General features: G+C 39.4%; 1 protein-coding gene across 1 annotated transcript in view; it reads right to left on the reverse strand.

Annotated features, from left to right (window-relative positions):
- The window catches only part of GPR107 (G protein-coupled receptor 107), a 66576-nt gene extending 50083 nt beyond the window's left edge, over window positions 1-16493 (reverse strand). Inside the window, exon 1 of the mRNA XM_038744499.1 lies at window positions 16416-16493. The gene's annotated coding sequence lies outside the window, so the exon portion shown is untranslated. The remainder of the gene's footprint in view (window positions 1-16415) is intronic.

Genomic DNA, 16493 nt, shown 5'->3' on the forward strand with positions numbered 1-16493 from the left:
GACGGATACAAAACAAAATATATTAACAAATTAAAATAAATAGAATAGTAAATATGTACAAGTAAAATAGAGTAATAAAGCTGTACAAACATATATACAGGTGCTGTGGGGAGGGGAAGGAGGTAGGGCGGGGGGGATAGGAAGGAGGGGGCTCAGCACTTAATACAGGTCAAAGGAGCTCAATAAATGGCATCAGTTGATGGAAAGATATTAAGAGGTCACTGATGGAAAATATAGCTCTTATAAAATAAGATCTAAAAAGCAAATCTTCCTAAGTGTTCTCAAAAAAACCCTTAAATAAATGTCATTTAGAACCATTTCACTGTAAAACATTAAACGCTGGGACTGCGTTATTTTGGTTTTTTAGGGGTTTTGTTTTTAACTACCCCGTCAGACAAATTATTTATTGCAGGCAGAGTCGAGGTGCAGTCTTCCACTTCAGTTAATGGACTTAACAAGTGACACAATGGGAACCGGAAAGTTCCTTTTTGAATCCCAGATAAAGGGAGTCTTTAGTTCAGTGCCCAGACTGGTAAACGAGTCAGCTTCTGGCTGGAAAGCCAATACCTAGAGCGTCGCTGAAGATAAATAAATACGTTTACTTATTCCTGAATTCCAGCACTCTGGCTGCCATCCACCACTTCCTTTCCTGGCTGCAAATCGGTTTGACACTTGAAAATGTGGTGAACCACTCCAGAGTCTTGTAAGCTGTAAGTCCCAAACGGTGGCTGCGTTTTAAGGAACAGGCACACGCGGGGATGGAGAGATGGGAAAAACAACCTGGCAGTCGACGCGGAATTGCTTCATCGGATTAAAAAAGAGGAAACCGCTAGATCTCTGTGGTGGAGCATGCAGGAAGAGATGGCGATGAGAAACTGCTCTGGTTTCGGAAGGGAAGTCCAAAGAACTGCAGAAAATTCTGACGTGAGACCCCGAGACTATTAGGCTGCTCCCCTGCTCCTCTAATGCCTTCTAGACCGTGAGCCCCTTCTAGACTGTGAGCCCACTGTTGGGTAGGGATCGTCTCTATATGTTGCTGACGTACTTCCCAAGCGCTTAGTACAGTGCCTTGCACACAGTCAGCGCTCAATAAATACGATTGAATGAATGAATGAACTTCCTCACTGTACTTCCATCTCATCTACCTCGCAGACGACCTCTCCTGTCCGACGGACGATCCCCCTCCCCACCTTCAAAACCTGATTAAAAGCACATCTCCTCCAAGAGGCCTTCCCCGACTAGGCCCTCATTTCCTCTTCTCCCTCCTGCACGGCCTCTGCACGTGGATCGGCTACCTTTATTCCCCCCTCTCTGCCCCACAGCGCTTAAAGTCCATATCTGTAATTTATTAATGCCTGTAAGCTCGTTGTGGGCAGGAGACGTGTACTCTCCCAGTGCCCGGCACGTAGGAAGGGCTCAATGAACATGACTGAATGTGGACGGTTGTGATCTGTTGTATGTGAAGGGAGATGATGTGGGCGAGGGGTTGCCGGCGAGATAGATGAGAAGGAGGTGAAGTGGGTAAGCTGGCATTGGAAGAATGAAGCGCAAGGACTGGATTATAGTACGAAATCAGCGAAGCGGGGTACGAGGGGGTGAGCTGATCGAGTGCTACAAAAACCGATGGTGAGGATGAAGATGATTTATCAGGCTGGCTTCTGGCTCCATCGTAGGCTGCGCCTCTACGACTTCAAAAGGCACGGCTGTGTGTAAAAAACAAGTGCAGAGGTAACACGGGCCGTGACAAAAATGTCCATGTGCTATAGAGGACTGCTAACGCATTTATTGAGTAGTCCCGAAAGGGGATTTGAGATCCTCGGCAATAAACAGTATTTCTTGAGCACCTACCGTCTGCAGACCCTGCACTAAACATTTATGAGAGTAAAATAGAAATAGGAGACGTGATCTCCGCCCTCAAGGAATTTCCAATCTAACAGGGGAGTTTGTTGGACACAAGCCATTCACAAAACGCTAGTGGTTGGGATGGAGGGATACATTTAATGATGGTATTTGTTAAGCGCTTACTATGTGCAAAGCACTGTTCTAAAAACTTGGGGGGTACAAGGTGACCAGGTTGTCCCACGTGGGGCTCACAGTCTTAATCCCCATTTGACAGATGAGGTACCTGAGACACAGAGAAGTGAAGTGACTTGCCCAAAGCCACACAGCTGACAATTGGCGGAGCTGGGATTTGAACCCGTGACCTCTGATTCCAAAGCCCGGGCTCTTTACACTGAGCCACGCTGCTTCTCTAACCCACAATCCCTCACCCTCTAGACTGTAAGGTCGTTGTGGGCAGGGAACGTGTCTACCGATTCTGTTATAATGTACTCTCCCCAGTGCTTAGTACAGCGCTCTGCACACAGTAAGCACTCAATAAATACGCTCGATTGACTGAGGAGGAGGATAGGCTTTTAAAAGGCAATAGGGAACGACACCGGACAGAATGGTTGTTGATGGATGAGTGGAATGAATGATAAGCAGAGAAGCAGCGTGGCTCAGTGGAAAGAGCCCGGGCTTTGGAGTCAGAGGTCATGGGTTCGAATCCCGACCCCGCCACATGTCTGCTGTGTGACCTGGGGCAGGTCACTTCACTTCTCTGAGCCTCAGTTACCTCATCTGTAAACTGGGGATTAAGACTGTGAGCCCCGCGTGGGACAACTTGATCACCTTGTATCCCCCCCAGCGCTTAGAACAGTGCTCTGCACATAGTAAGTGCTTAACAAATGCCATAATTATCATTACTATTATTAAAGCTGCCTATTAATTCTTAACTCCATCAACTTCTACAATTTTCCCACTAGAACCCAGCCCGCGTACTTCACCTGTCTAATGCCAACCTACTCACTGCACCTCGATCTTGTCTGCGGGGTGCCAACCTCTCACCCACGTCCTGCCTCTGGTCTGGAATACCCTACCTCTTCATATCCGATAGGTGATCGCTCTCTTCGCCGTCAAAGCCTTATTAAAAGCACATCTTCTCCAACAGTCCTTCCCTGATAATAATAATAATGATGGCATTTGTTAAGTGCTTATTACTGTTCTAAGCACTGGGGGGATACAAGGTGATCAGGTTGTCCCACGCGGGGCTTACAGTCTTAATCCCCATTTTACAGATGAGGGAACTGAGGCCCAGAGAAGTGAAGTGACTTGCCCAAAGTCACACAGCTGACAGTTGGCGGAGCCGGGATTTGAACCCATGACCTCTGACTCCAAAACCCTTGCTCTTTCCACTGAGCCACGCTGCTTCCCCATTTAGCTTCAGTTCCTCTTCTTCCTCTCCCTTCTGCATCACCCTTGATCTTGGATTTGTACCCTTTATTCACCCCTCCCTCTGCATTTATGTACATATGCCTAATTTATTTCCGTTAATGTTTATCTCCCCCTCTAGTCTGTAAACTCGCTGTGGGCAGGTAAAGTGTCTACCCCCTCGGCTAGATTGAACTCTTCCAAATGTTTTGTACAGTGTTCTGCACACAGTAAGTGAGAAGCAGTATGGTCTAATGATGATGATGGCATTTATTAAGTGCTTACTACTTAATAAACAGTAATAAACACTTAATAAACACTGTTAATAAATAACAGGGCAAACCACTGTTCTAAGCACTGGGGAGGTTACAAGGTCATCAGGTTGTCCCATGGGGGGCTCACAGTCTTCATCCCCGTTTTACAGATGAAGGAACTGAGCCCAGAGAAGTTAAGTGACTTGCCCCAAGTCACACAGCTGACAAGCGGGCGGATAAGTCTGACAAGTCTAATGGGCCGCAGGCCTGGGAATCAGAAGGCCTGGGTTCGAATCCCGGCTCCGCCACTTGTCTGCTGCGTGATCTTGGGCAAGTGGCTTCACGTCTCTGTGCCTCAGCTACCCCGTCTGTCAAATGAGGATTAAGACTGTGAGCCCCATGTGGGGCAGGGACTACGTCCAACGAGAATCATCATCATCATCAATCGTATTTATTGAGCGCTTACTATGTGCAGAGCACTGTACTAAGCACTTGGGAAGTACAAATTGGCAACATATAGAGACAGTCCCTACCCAACAGTGGGCTCACAGTCTAAAAGGGGGAGACAGAGAACAAAACCAAACATACTAACAAAATAAAATAAATAGGATGGATATGTACAAGTAAAATAAATAAAGTAATAAATATGTACAAACATATACACATATATACAGGTGCTGTGGGGAAGGGAAGGAGGTAAGACGGGGGGATGGAGAGGGGGACGAGGGGGAGAGGAAAGAAGGGGCTCAGTCTGGGAAGGCCTCCTGGAGGAGGTGAGCTCTCAGCAGGGCCTTGAAGGGAGGAAGAGAGCTAGCTTGGCGGAGGGGCAGAGGGAGGGCAATCCCTTGGATCTACTCAGCGTTCAGTACAGTGCCCGGCATGTAGCACTTAAATGACATAAAAAAAATAGATGCGATTGACTGATCGACTGGGCGATCAACTGGCCATCTGTTATTGGCATAAATCGATTTTGAAGACTGTCTATGCTCTCTCCGTTCTGTTCCACAAGGCGTTTTGACTAGACTTCTGTTAGGGATTTGGGCAATGTTTCTCCAACAGCGTGAGATTATTTGGTTACCACACATTGTGATCATGAAAGAAACAGCTTATGTGCGTGGCAGAAGGTGGGATACGTCGGCAAGACCTTTCCTTAATACAGTGCTTTGCAAGTATGCAATCTGTGTGTTGTAGAACTGGGTGAATATGAATATCAATGCGTTTTTAAAAGTGTTTTCGAAAAGCTACCAACTTGTACTAACAGGTCTTTGAGAAAGGAAAGCTTACAAACGAAGTCATTTTTTTTTTTCCCATTTGAAAATATCATCATCATCATCAATCGTATTTATTGAGCGCTCACTGTGTGCAGAGCACTGTACTAAGCGCTTGGGAAGTACAAATTGGCAACATATAGAGACAGTCCCTACCCAACAGTGGGCTCACAGTCTAAAAGGGGGAGACAAAACCAAACATACTACCAAAATAAAATAAATAGAATAGATATGTACAAAATAAATAAATAAATACAGTAATAAATATGTACAAACATATATACAGGATATAAATATCCACATTGAGGTATTCATGCACATCAGTTCTGACCTGCTGAAGATTCAAATATTATTTGAATTATTATAATAATTCAAATAATTTTAATAATATTAAAATATTAGTTATTATTATAAATTATAATTAATATTATAATATTTAAATTATTGTATTGTTATTATTCACCTCTCTGGGCCTCATCTGTAAAACGGGGGTGAAAACTGCGAGCCCCATGTGGGACAGCCTGATAACCTTGTATCTACCCCACAGCGCTTAGAACAGGGCTTGGTACATAGTAAGCGCTTAAATACCATCATCATCATCATCATCATCATCATCAATCGTATTTATTGAGCGCTTACTATGTGCAGAGCACTGTACTAAGCGCTTGGGAAGTACAAATTGGCAACATATAGAGACAGTCCCTACCCAACAGTGGGCTCACAGTCTAAAAGGGGGAGACAGAGAACAAAACCAAACATACTAACAAAATAAAATAAATAGAATAGATATGTACAAGTAAAATGAATAAATAAATAGAGTAATAAATATGTACAAACACATCATCATCAAATACTCAGCAAAGGAGGGGAGATGAATGCAGAGAATGCCTGCAGGCTAGGGCAGCTATTACCACCGGACTTTCATGGGCTTTTTTTTGTTTGCTTCAGAAATTTAAGGAGAAAAAATGGAGGTTACAAAGAAACTGGAGGGAGAATTGCATCACAGAAAATTCACAAGGCAAAAAAGAGCCAAGGTAACCAAAACCAAAGCACTGGAGAAGAGTAATAAATGCAACAGGGTCCTCTATGACTCTTTCGCTAAGAAGTTCAGCAAACACCTGATCCTTTGTTTCGCACTATCCTTTTTATAGTCCTTTTCGCCTTTAGCCATAAGGTGTAAAGCAGATGAACTGAATAAGGGCACCAAGATCACAGATGCTAAAAGCAGGCAAACCAACAAATCATTTCAAACAGATTTTTGAGGTAGTTCGAATGTATTCTCAGGTCATGGAGTAGTGGTATATATGTTTGTACATATTTATTACTCTATTAATTTTGCTTGTACATATCTATTCTATTTATTTTATTTTGTTAGTATGTTTGGTTTTGTTCTCTGTCTCCCCCTTTTAGACTGTGAGCCCACTGCTGGGTAGGGACTGTCTCTATATCTATATCATACCAACTTGTACTTCCCAAGCGCTTAGTACAGTGCTCTGCACACAGTAAGCGTCCAATAAATACGACTGATGATGATGATGGTACTTTCCACAGAATTAAAATAACTCAAAATATTTTAAGCTGCCTTACTCTGATCTATAATAATAATAATCATGACATTTGTTAAGCGCTATGTGCAGAGCACTGTTCTAAGCGCTGGGGGGGGGGGGGATACAAGGTGATCAAGTTGTCCCATGTGGGGCTCACGGTCTTAATCCCCATTTTACAGATGAGGTAACTGAGGCTCAGAGAAGTTAAGTGACTTGCCCAAGGTCACACAGCAGACATGTGGCGGAGCCAGGATTTGAACCCACGGCCTCTGACTCCAAAGCCCGGGCTCTTGCCACTGAGCCACGCTGCTTCCTATGAGCATGATTTTTTTTATTCTCAACCAAAGCAGAAAAATAGAAGGGGAAACAGTACATAGGTCTTTATAAATAAATCTATAGTATATTTATAGATAACGATGTCCTGTTTCTACTCATATACAAGCACTAGCCCAACCCAGGGAGGAAATCTATTGCACTCAAGATTTTTACAGTAGCTAAAAGCAATCTGTGAAGTGACTTGCCCAAGGTCACACAGCAGACATGTGGCGGAGCCGGGATTTGAACCCAGGGCCTCTGACTCCAAAGCCTGTGCTCTTTCCACTTAGCCACGCTGCTTCCTATGAGCGTGATTTTTTAATTCTCAACCAAAGCAGAAAAATAGAAGGGGAAACAGTACATAGCTCTTTATAAATAAATCTATAGTATATTTATAGATAACGATGTACTGCTTCTACTCATATACAAGCACCAGCCCAACCCGGGGAGGAAATCTATTGCACTCAAGATATTTACAGTAGCTAAAAACAATCTGTGAAGTGACTTGCCCAAGGTCACACAGCAGACACGTGGCGGAGCCGGGATTTGAACCCACGGCCTCTGACTCCAAAGCCCGGGCTCTTGCCACTGAGCCACGCTGCTTCCTATGAGCGTGATTTTTTAATTCTCAAAGCAGAAAAATAGAAGAGGAAACAGTACATAGGTCTTTATAAATTAATCTATAGTATATTTATAGAAAACGATGTCCTGTTTTTACTCATATACAAGCACTAGCCCAACCCAGGGAGGAAATCTATTGCACTCAAGATATTTACAGTAGCTAAAAGCAATCTGTGAAGTGACTTGCCCAAGGTCACACAGCAGACACGTGGCGGAGCCGGGATTTGAACCCATGGCCTCTGACTCCAAAGCTCGTGCTCTTGCCACTGAGCCACGCTGCTTCCTATGAGCGTGATTTTTTTAATTCTCAACCAAAGCAGAAAAATAGAAGTGGAAACAGTACATAGCTCTTTATAAATAAATCTATAGTATATTTATAGATAACGATGTACAGTTTCTACTCATATACAGGCACTAGCCCAACCCGGGGAGGAAATCTATTGCACTCAAGATATTTACAGTAGCTAAAAATAATCTGTGAAGTCGGAATACTAACAGATGGCTGGTTTAGTGCCAGCAGATAAACAATTTAGAGGTCTTAAAAGAGCACGCTCTGCCTGAGACATTAAAAGAATCAATCAATCGTATTTATTGAACGCTTACTGTGTGCAGAGCACTGTACTAAGCGCTTGGGAAGTACAAGGTGGCAACATTTAGAGACAGTCCCTACCCAACAGTGGGCTCACAGTCTAGAAAACCTGCTGTCCCCTGGCTGACTGTCCCCCACCTTTCACGACCTCTGAATTGCTTTCTAGCAAATGACAGAAACCTGTGGACATTCAATCAATCAATCGTATTTATTGAACGCTTACTGTGTGCAGAGCACTGGACTAAGCGCTTGGGAAGTCCAAGTTGGCAACATATAGAGACAGTCCCTACCCAGCTCACAGTCTAAAAGGGGGAGACGGAGAACAAAACCAAACACACTAACAAAATAAAATAAATAGAATAGGTATGTACAAGTAAAACAGAGTAATAAATATGCACAAACATATTTTCATAAATATGTACAAGTGAAATAGAGCAATAAATATGCACAAACATAGATCCCTACCCAGCTCACAGTCTAAAAGGGGAGACAGAGAACAAAACCAAACACACTAACAAAATAAAATAGAATAGATATGTACAAGTAAAATAGAGTAATAAATATGTACAAACATACTTTTATAAATATGTACAAGTGAAATAGAGCAATAAATATGCACAAACATATATACATTCATTCATTCAGTCGTATTTATTGAGCGCTTACTGTGTGCAGAGCACTGGACTAAGCGCTTGGGAAGTACAAGGTGGCAAGAAGTACAAGTGCCAGTACAGAGACACACAGACACACTCACACACAACTGGAAAGCAATCCACCATCACCATCTCTCCGCTTCGTTTCTCCCACTACATCCCAATCCGCTCCCTTGATTCCGCTTTACCTTGTTTCTGGTGGATCTCGCCACCGACCTTCTGCCCAAATCCCGCCTCCGGCCTGGATCTCCCTCCCCGTTTGTATCCGACGGATCCTACTAATAACGATGGCATTTTATGAAGCGTTTACTATGTGCGAAGCACTGTTCTAAGCGCTGGGGAGGCTACAAGGTGATCGGGTTGCCCCACCGCGGGACTCACCGTCTTCACCCCCATTTTACAGAGGAGGGAACTGAGGCCCGGATAATTTAAGCGACTTGCCCACGGTCACACAGCTGCCAGGTGGCAGGGCCGGGACTTGAACCCATGACCTCTGACTCCAAAGCCCGTGTTCTTTCCATTGCGTCACGCCGCTTCTCTACAAATCACATCTCGTCCAGGAGCTTTTCCCCGGCTGAGTGCTTGTTTCCCTCACCAGTTGTCTGCTGATTCTGCCGAATTGTATCATCAATCGTATTTATTGAGCGCTTACTATGTGCAGAGCACAACTGTACTCTCCCGGGCGCTTAGCACGGTTAATCGGCACATAGTACGTGCTCAATTAATATGATTGATCAATTAAGGAGGCAGCCCCACCCCGCCCCCTCCTAATCCAGTGACAGGGATCTGGGATAATAATTATAATAATTATGGTACTTGGTAAGTGCTATTTACCACGCACTGTTCTAAGTGCTGGGGTGGATTCAAGTTAAATCGGGTTGGACAATCACCCCGTCCCTCGTGGGGCTCGCAGACTTCATCCCCGTTTTACAGTGGAGTTCATTTAGGCCCAGAGAAATGAAGTGACTTTCCCAAGGTCACACAGCACACAAGCGGCAGAGCTGGGATTAGAACCCAGGTCCTTCGGACTCCCGGGCCTTTGCTCCATCCGCTAAGCCTCTCTAGGATAACAATAATAACAACGGTAATAGTAATAACAATTGTGCTGTTTGCTAAGCGCTTACAACGTGCCCGGCGCTGTACTAAGCGCTGGGGTGGGTACAAGCGGATGGGGTTGGACACAGTCCACGTCCCAACTGGGGCTCACGGTCTTAATCCCCATTTCCCAGGTGAGGTAACTGAGGACAGAGAAGTGAAGTGACTTGCCTGAGGTCACAAAGCAGACAGGTGGCAGAGCCAGGATTAATAATAATAATACTCATAATAATAATGATGGTATTTGGTAAGCGCTTACTACGTGCCAAGTGCTGGGGTAGATGAAAAATGAAAAGTTCTGATGACATCATCTTGATCTAGTTTATGAACTTCAATCCAAACCAATCTCTTCTGTCCCTAAACCACTATTTCAAACATAAAAACACTCCTCTGATAAAGTATGCTTCCGGATGACTCAATCGAGAGTATTTTTATTTCCTTAAGTCAACACTTAGGAATGTGTTTACTTTTACGGAACTATGAAAGGAAATCATGCAATGACATCTCTGGTATTGTTTATGCAATGCTTTACATTGGTTAAAAAATACTGCCAAGCGTTTATCAGCATCACGGGAAGAATACAAACCCTGATTCTGTTACTGAGTTACCATTATATCTTTTCAATATGCACTAACAAGCCTTAAAATGGTAACTAATATCAAAATATTATTGGTTGGCTTAAATTCAACTATCAGATTGTCTAAACTCCCAAGGTAAAATGTCTTCTCTGAAATACAGCATCGATATATTTGTAATTGTTATACTGCATGCATGCATTAAGCCCTTACTATGTGTCACGCACTGTGTTATACACTTGGGATCCAAGAAAATGGAAATATTTGATTTGGTGTGAAATAAATTTATCCATAAGCAGTTGAGGTTGAACGACAGTTTTCCTAAGACAGCTGATCTTCAAAAACTGTGATCCTAATTACACGTTACCCACTTCAAACTCCGTATTACCTCAAAAACCCACACCGCGAGCAACAATAGTTTAGTACCGAAGAATGATTTTTATTTTGTAAATAAAGCGGCAGTGAGATCGCAGAGTGAAAACAGACGGTACTCAAAATGTAGACCAAGGATCTACGGGAACTGGCCACTGCGGAACTCGGGAAAGCCAAAGTGTAACAGATTTGAGTCCATTTTTGATTTTCTCACTTTCCCAATTATGATTCCTGCCCCAAGTTCCAGTGTTGTAGTATTTTAAAAGTTCACATGTGGGTTTTGTTTTTTTTTTTTTTAAAAAAATGGAATTTATTAAGTACTTACTATGTTCCAGGTACTGTACCAAGCCCTGGGGTGGATACAAGCCAATCACATTGGCCAGTCAGTCAATCAATCAGTCGTATTTATTGAGCGCTTACTGTGTGCAGAGCACTGTACTAAGCGCTTGGGAAGGACAAGTTGGCAACGTATAGAGACGGTCCCTACCCGACAGTGGGCTCACAGTCTAGAAGGGGGAGACGGACGACAAAACAAAACATATTAACAAAATAAAATAGTCAGTCAATTAATCATATTTATTGAAGGCTCTGCCCCACGCGGGGCTCAAAGTCAATCCCCATTTTATAGGTGAGGCAACTGAGACACAGAGAAGTGGAGTGACTTGCCCGACATCAACCAGCAAACAATTGGCGGAGGTGGGATTAGAACCCAGGTCCTTCTGATTCCCAGGGCCGTACTCTAGCCACTATCCCATTCATTCATTCAATCGTACTTATTGAGCGCTTACTGTGTGCAGAGCACTGTACTAAGCGCTTGGGAAGTATAGTATCCCATGCTGCTTATGTTTTCACCCAGAGGGTAGGAGCAGAAAGGGAGGAAGAACGCAGGCCCTCCAATTATAGGAAGCAATTTAAAAGCCGACTTTTAATTCATTCACTCGCTCGTATTTACTGAGCGCTTAACGGGGGCAGAGCACCGTACTAAGCGCTTGGAAAGCACAATTCGGTAACAGATAGAGACAATCCCTACCCTACTACGGGCTCACAGTCTAGAAGGGGGGAGACCGACAACGAAACAAAACAAGTAGGTGTCAAAAGATAATCTTAATTCTCTTATGTGAGAATCCTGCACTATGCATTTCTGCTAAGGAAGAGCACTATGTTCAAATAAAATAGAGTAATGAATATGTACAAATAAAATAGAGTAATAAATATGTTCAAATAAAATAGAGTAATGATATGTACAAATAAAATAGAGTAATAAATATGTTCAAATAAAATAGGGTAATGAATATGTACAAATAAAACAGAGTAATAGATATGTTCAAATAAAATAGAGTAATGAATATAAAGCAAATAGAGCAATAAATATGTGCAAATGAATAGAGTAATAAATGTATACAAATAAAGTATAAGTGCTCTGCACACAGTAAGTGCTCAGTAAATACGATTGAATGAATGAAAGTAAATAGAGCAATAAATATGTGCCAAGGAATGGAATAATAAATATATACAAATAAAGTAAATAGAGCAATATGTACAAATGAATAGAGTACTAAATGTGTACAAAGCAAATAGAGCAATAAATATGTACAAATGAATAGTGTAACAGATATGTACAAATAAAATAGAGTTATGAATATGTACAAATAAAATAGTGTAATGAATATATATAAATAGAGTAATGAACATGTTCAAATAAAATAGAGTAATGAATACATACAAATAAAACAGAGCAATGAATACGTACAAATAAAGAGTAACGAATAGGTACAAGTAAAATACAGTAATAAATATGTATAATTAAAATAGAGTAACAAATACATACAAATGAATAGAGTAACAAATGAATAGAGTAATAAATGTGCACAAATAAAGTAGAGCAATAAATATGTACAAATGAATAGAGTAACAAATATGTACAAATAAAATAGAGTAATGAATACCTACAAATAGAATAAAGAGTAACAAATAGGTACAAGTAAAATAGAGTAACAAATAGGTACAAATAAAAGAGTAACGAATAAGTAGAAATGAATAGAGTAACAAATGAATAGAGTGGCAAATATGTACAAGTGAATAGAGTAGTAAATATATCCAAATAAAATGAATAGAGCAATAACTATGTAGAAATGAATAGAGTAACAAATAGGTACAAAATAGAGTAATGCACACGTACAAATGAATAGAGTAACAAATGAATAGAGTAGTAAATATGTACAAATAAAGTAGGGCAATAAATATGTACAAATGAATAGAGCAATAAATGTGTACAAATAAAGTAAATAGAGCAATAAACATGTACAGAGGAATAGAGTAACAAATAGGTACAAATAAAATAGAGTAATGCATACGTACGATTGCATAAACTACGATTACGATTGCATAAATACGGTTGAATGCGTACAAATAAAACAGAGTACCGAATAGGTACAAGTGAAATAGAGTAACAAATAGGTACAAATAAAATAGAGTAATACGTACCAATAAAATAGAGTAACGAATAGGTACAGATGAAATAGAGTAACAAATTGGTACAAATAAAATAGAGTAATGAATATGTACAGATAAAATAGAGTACCGAATAGGTACAGATGAAATAAATAGAGTAACAAATAGGTACAAATAAAATAGAGTAATGCCTACGGACAAATAGAATAACGAATAGGTACAGACGAAATAAATAGAGTAACAAATAGGTACAAATAAAATAGAGTAATGCATACGTACAAATAGAGTAACGAATAGGTACAGATGAAATAGAGTAACAAATAGGTACAAATAAAATAGAGTAATGCATACGGACAAATAAAATAGAGTAACGAATAGGTACAGTTGAAATAAATAGAGTAACAAATCGGTACAAATAAAATAGAGTAATGCATACGTACAAATAGAGTAACAAATGGGTACAAATAAAATAGAGTAATGCATACGTACAAATAAAATAAAGTAAGGAATACGTACAAATGAAATAAGTAGAGTAACAAATAGGTACAACTAAAATAGAGTAACGAATAGGTACAGAAGAAATAAATAGAGTAATAAATAGGTACAAATAAAATAGAGTAATGAATACGTACAAATAAAACAGAGTAACAAATATGCACAAATACAAAATAAACAGAGTAACAAATAGGTACAAATAAAATAGAGCAATGCATACGTACAAATAAAATAGAGTAACGAATAGGTACAGATGAAATAAATAGAGTAACAAATAGGTACAACTAAAGTAGAGTAACGAATGGGTACGGATGAAATAGGGTAATAAATAGGTACAAATAAAATAGAGTAATGAATTCGTACAAATAAAACAGAGTAACAAATATGCACAAATACAAAATAAATAGGTACAAATAAAATAGAGTAATGCATGCGTACAAATAAAATAGAGTAACGAATAGGTACAGATGAAATAAATAGGGTAACAAATAGGTGCAACTAAAGTAGAGTAACGAATAGGTACAGATGAAATAGGGTGATAAATAGATGCAAATAAAATAGAGTAATGAATTCGTACAAATAAAACAGAATAACAAATACGCACAGATACAAAATAAATAGAGTAACAAATAGGTACAAATAGAGTAACGAATAGGTACAGATGAAATAAATAGGGTAACAAATAGGTACAACTAAAGTAGAGTAACGAATAGGTAAATAGGTACAAATAAAATAGAGTAATGAATTCGTACAAATAAAACAGTGTAACAAATATGCACAAATACAAAATAAATAGGTACAAATAAAATAGAGTAACGAATAGGTACAGATGAAATAGAGTAACGAATAGGTACAGATGAAATAGGGCGATAAATAGGTACAAATAAAATAGAGTAATGAATCCGTACAAATAAAACAGAGTAACAAATACGCACAAACACAAAATAGAGTAACAAATAGGTACAAATACCAAATAGAGTAACTAATGGGTACAACTACAAAATAAATAGAGTAACAAATAGGTACAAATAGAAAATAAATGGAGTAACAAATGGGTACAAATACAAAATAAACAGAGTAACAAATAGGTACAAATAGAGTAACGAATAGGTACAGATGAAATAAATAGGGTAACAAATAGGTACAACTAGAGTAACAAATAGGTACAGATGAAAGAGGATAATAAATAGGTACAAATAAAATAGAGTACTGAATCCGTAGAAATAAAACAGAGTAACAAATATGCACAAATACAAAATAAATAGGTACAAATAAAATAGAGTAACGAATGGGTACAGATGAAATAGAGTAACACATAGGTACAACTAAAGTAGAGTAATGAATAGGTACAGATGAAATAGGGCAATAAATAGGTACAAATAAAATAGAGTAATGAATCCGTACAAATAAAACAGAGTAACAAATATGCACAAATACAAAATAAATAGGTACAAGTAAAATAGAGTAACGAAAAGGTACAGATGAAATAGAGTAACGAATAGGTACAGATGAAATAGGGCGATAAATAGGTACAAATAAAATAGAGTAATGAAGCCGTACAAATAAAACAGAGTAACAAATACGCACAAACACAAAATAGAGTAACAAATAGGTACAAATACCAAATAGAGTAACTAATGGGTACAACTACAAAATAAACAGAGTAACAAATAGGTGCAAATAGAAAATGAATAGAGTAACTAATGGGTACAAATGCAAAATAAATAGAGTAACAAATATATACAAATAGAAAATGAATAGAGTAACTAATGGGTACAAATACAAAATAGAGTAGCAAATAGGTACAAATAGAAAATGAATAGAGTAACAAATGGGTACAAATCCAAAATAAATAGAGTAACAAATAGGTACAAATAGAAAATAAATGGAGTAACAAATGGGTACCAATGCGAAATAGAGTAACAAATAGGTACAAATAGAAAATGAATAGAGTAACTAATGGGTACAAATACAAAATAAACAGAGTAACAAATAGGTACAAATAGAAAATAAATGGAGTAACAAATGGGTACAAATATGAAATAAATAGAGTACCAAATAGGTACAAATAGAAAATGAATGGAGTAACAAATGGGTACAAATGCGAAATAAATGGAGTAACAAATAGGTACAAATAGAAAATGAATAGAGTAACAAATGGGTACAAATACGAAATAAATAGAGTAACAAATAGGTACAAATAGAAAATGGATAGAGTAACAAATAGGTACAAATACAAAATAAATAGAGTAACAAATAGGTACAAATAGAAAATGAATAGAGTAACAAATGGGTACAAATACAAAATAAATAGAGTAACAAATAGGTACAAATAGAAAATGAATGGAGTAACAAATGGGTACAAATACGAAATAAATAGAGTAACAAACAGGTGCAAATAGAAAATGAATCGAGTAACTAATGGGTACAAATACAAAATAAACAGAGTAACAAATAGGTACAAATAGAAAATAAATGGAGTAACAAATGGGTACAAATACGAAATAAATAGAGTAACAAATATGTACGAATAGAAAATGAATAGAGTAACTAATGGGTACAAATCCAAAATAAACAGAGTAACAAATAGGTACAAATAGAAAATAAATGGAGTAACAAATGGGTACAAATACGAAATAAATAGAGTAACAAATAGGTGCAAATAGAAAATGGATAGAGTAACAAATAGGTACAAATACAAAATAAATAGAGTAAGAAATCGGTCCAAATCCAAAATGAATAGGGTCAGAACCAGGTCCAAATAGAGGGCTGAGGGCTGTGGGGTTGGGAGGGAGGAGGGGCCCTGTTCCGGTGGGTCAGTCAGTCAGTCATTCATTCATTCGTCCGTCCAATGATTCATTCATCCATTCCCCGCGGACTGCCCGTGTGCGCAGCCCTGGGCTAAGCGCTGAGGAGAGGTGAGTGCCTTACCTTGAGGGTGAGGTGGTGGACGCGGGCCCGGGCGGCGAGGAGCTGCAGGAGGAGGCCCAGCGCCGGCAGGAGCCCGGC

The sequence above is a fragment of the Tachyglossus aculeatus genome, chromosome 4, assembly GCF_015852505.1.
Source record: "Tachyglossus aculeatus isolate mTacAcu1 chromosome 4, mTacAcu1.pri, whole genome shotgun sequence".
NCBI lineage: Eukaryota > Metazoa > Chordata > Mammalia > Monotremata > Tachyglossidae > Tachyglossus > Tachyglossus aculeatus.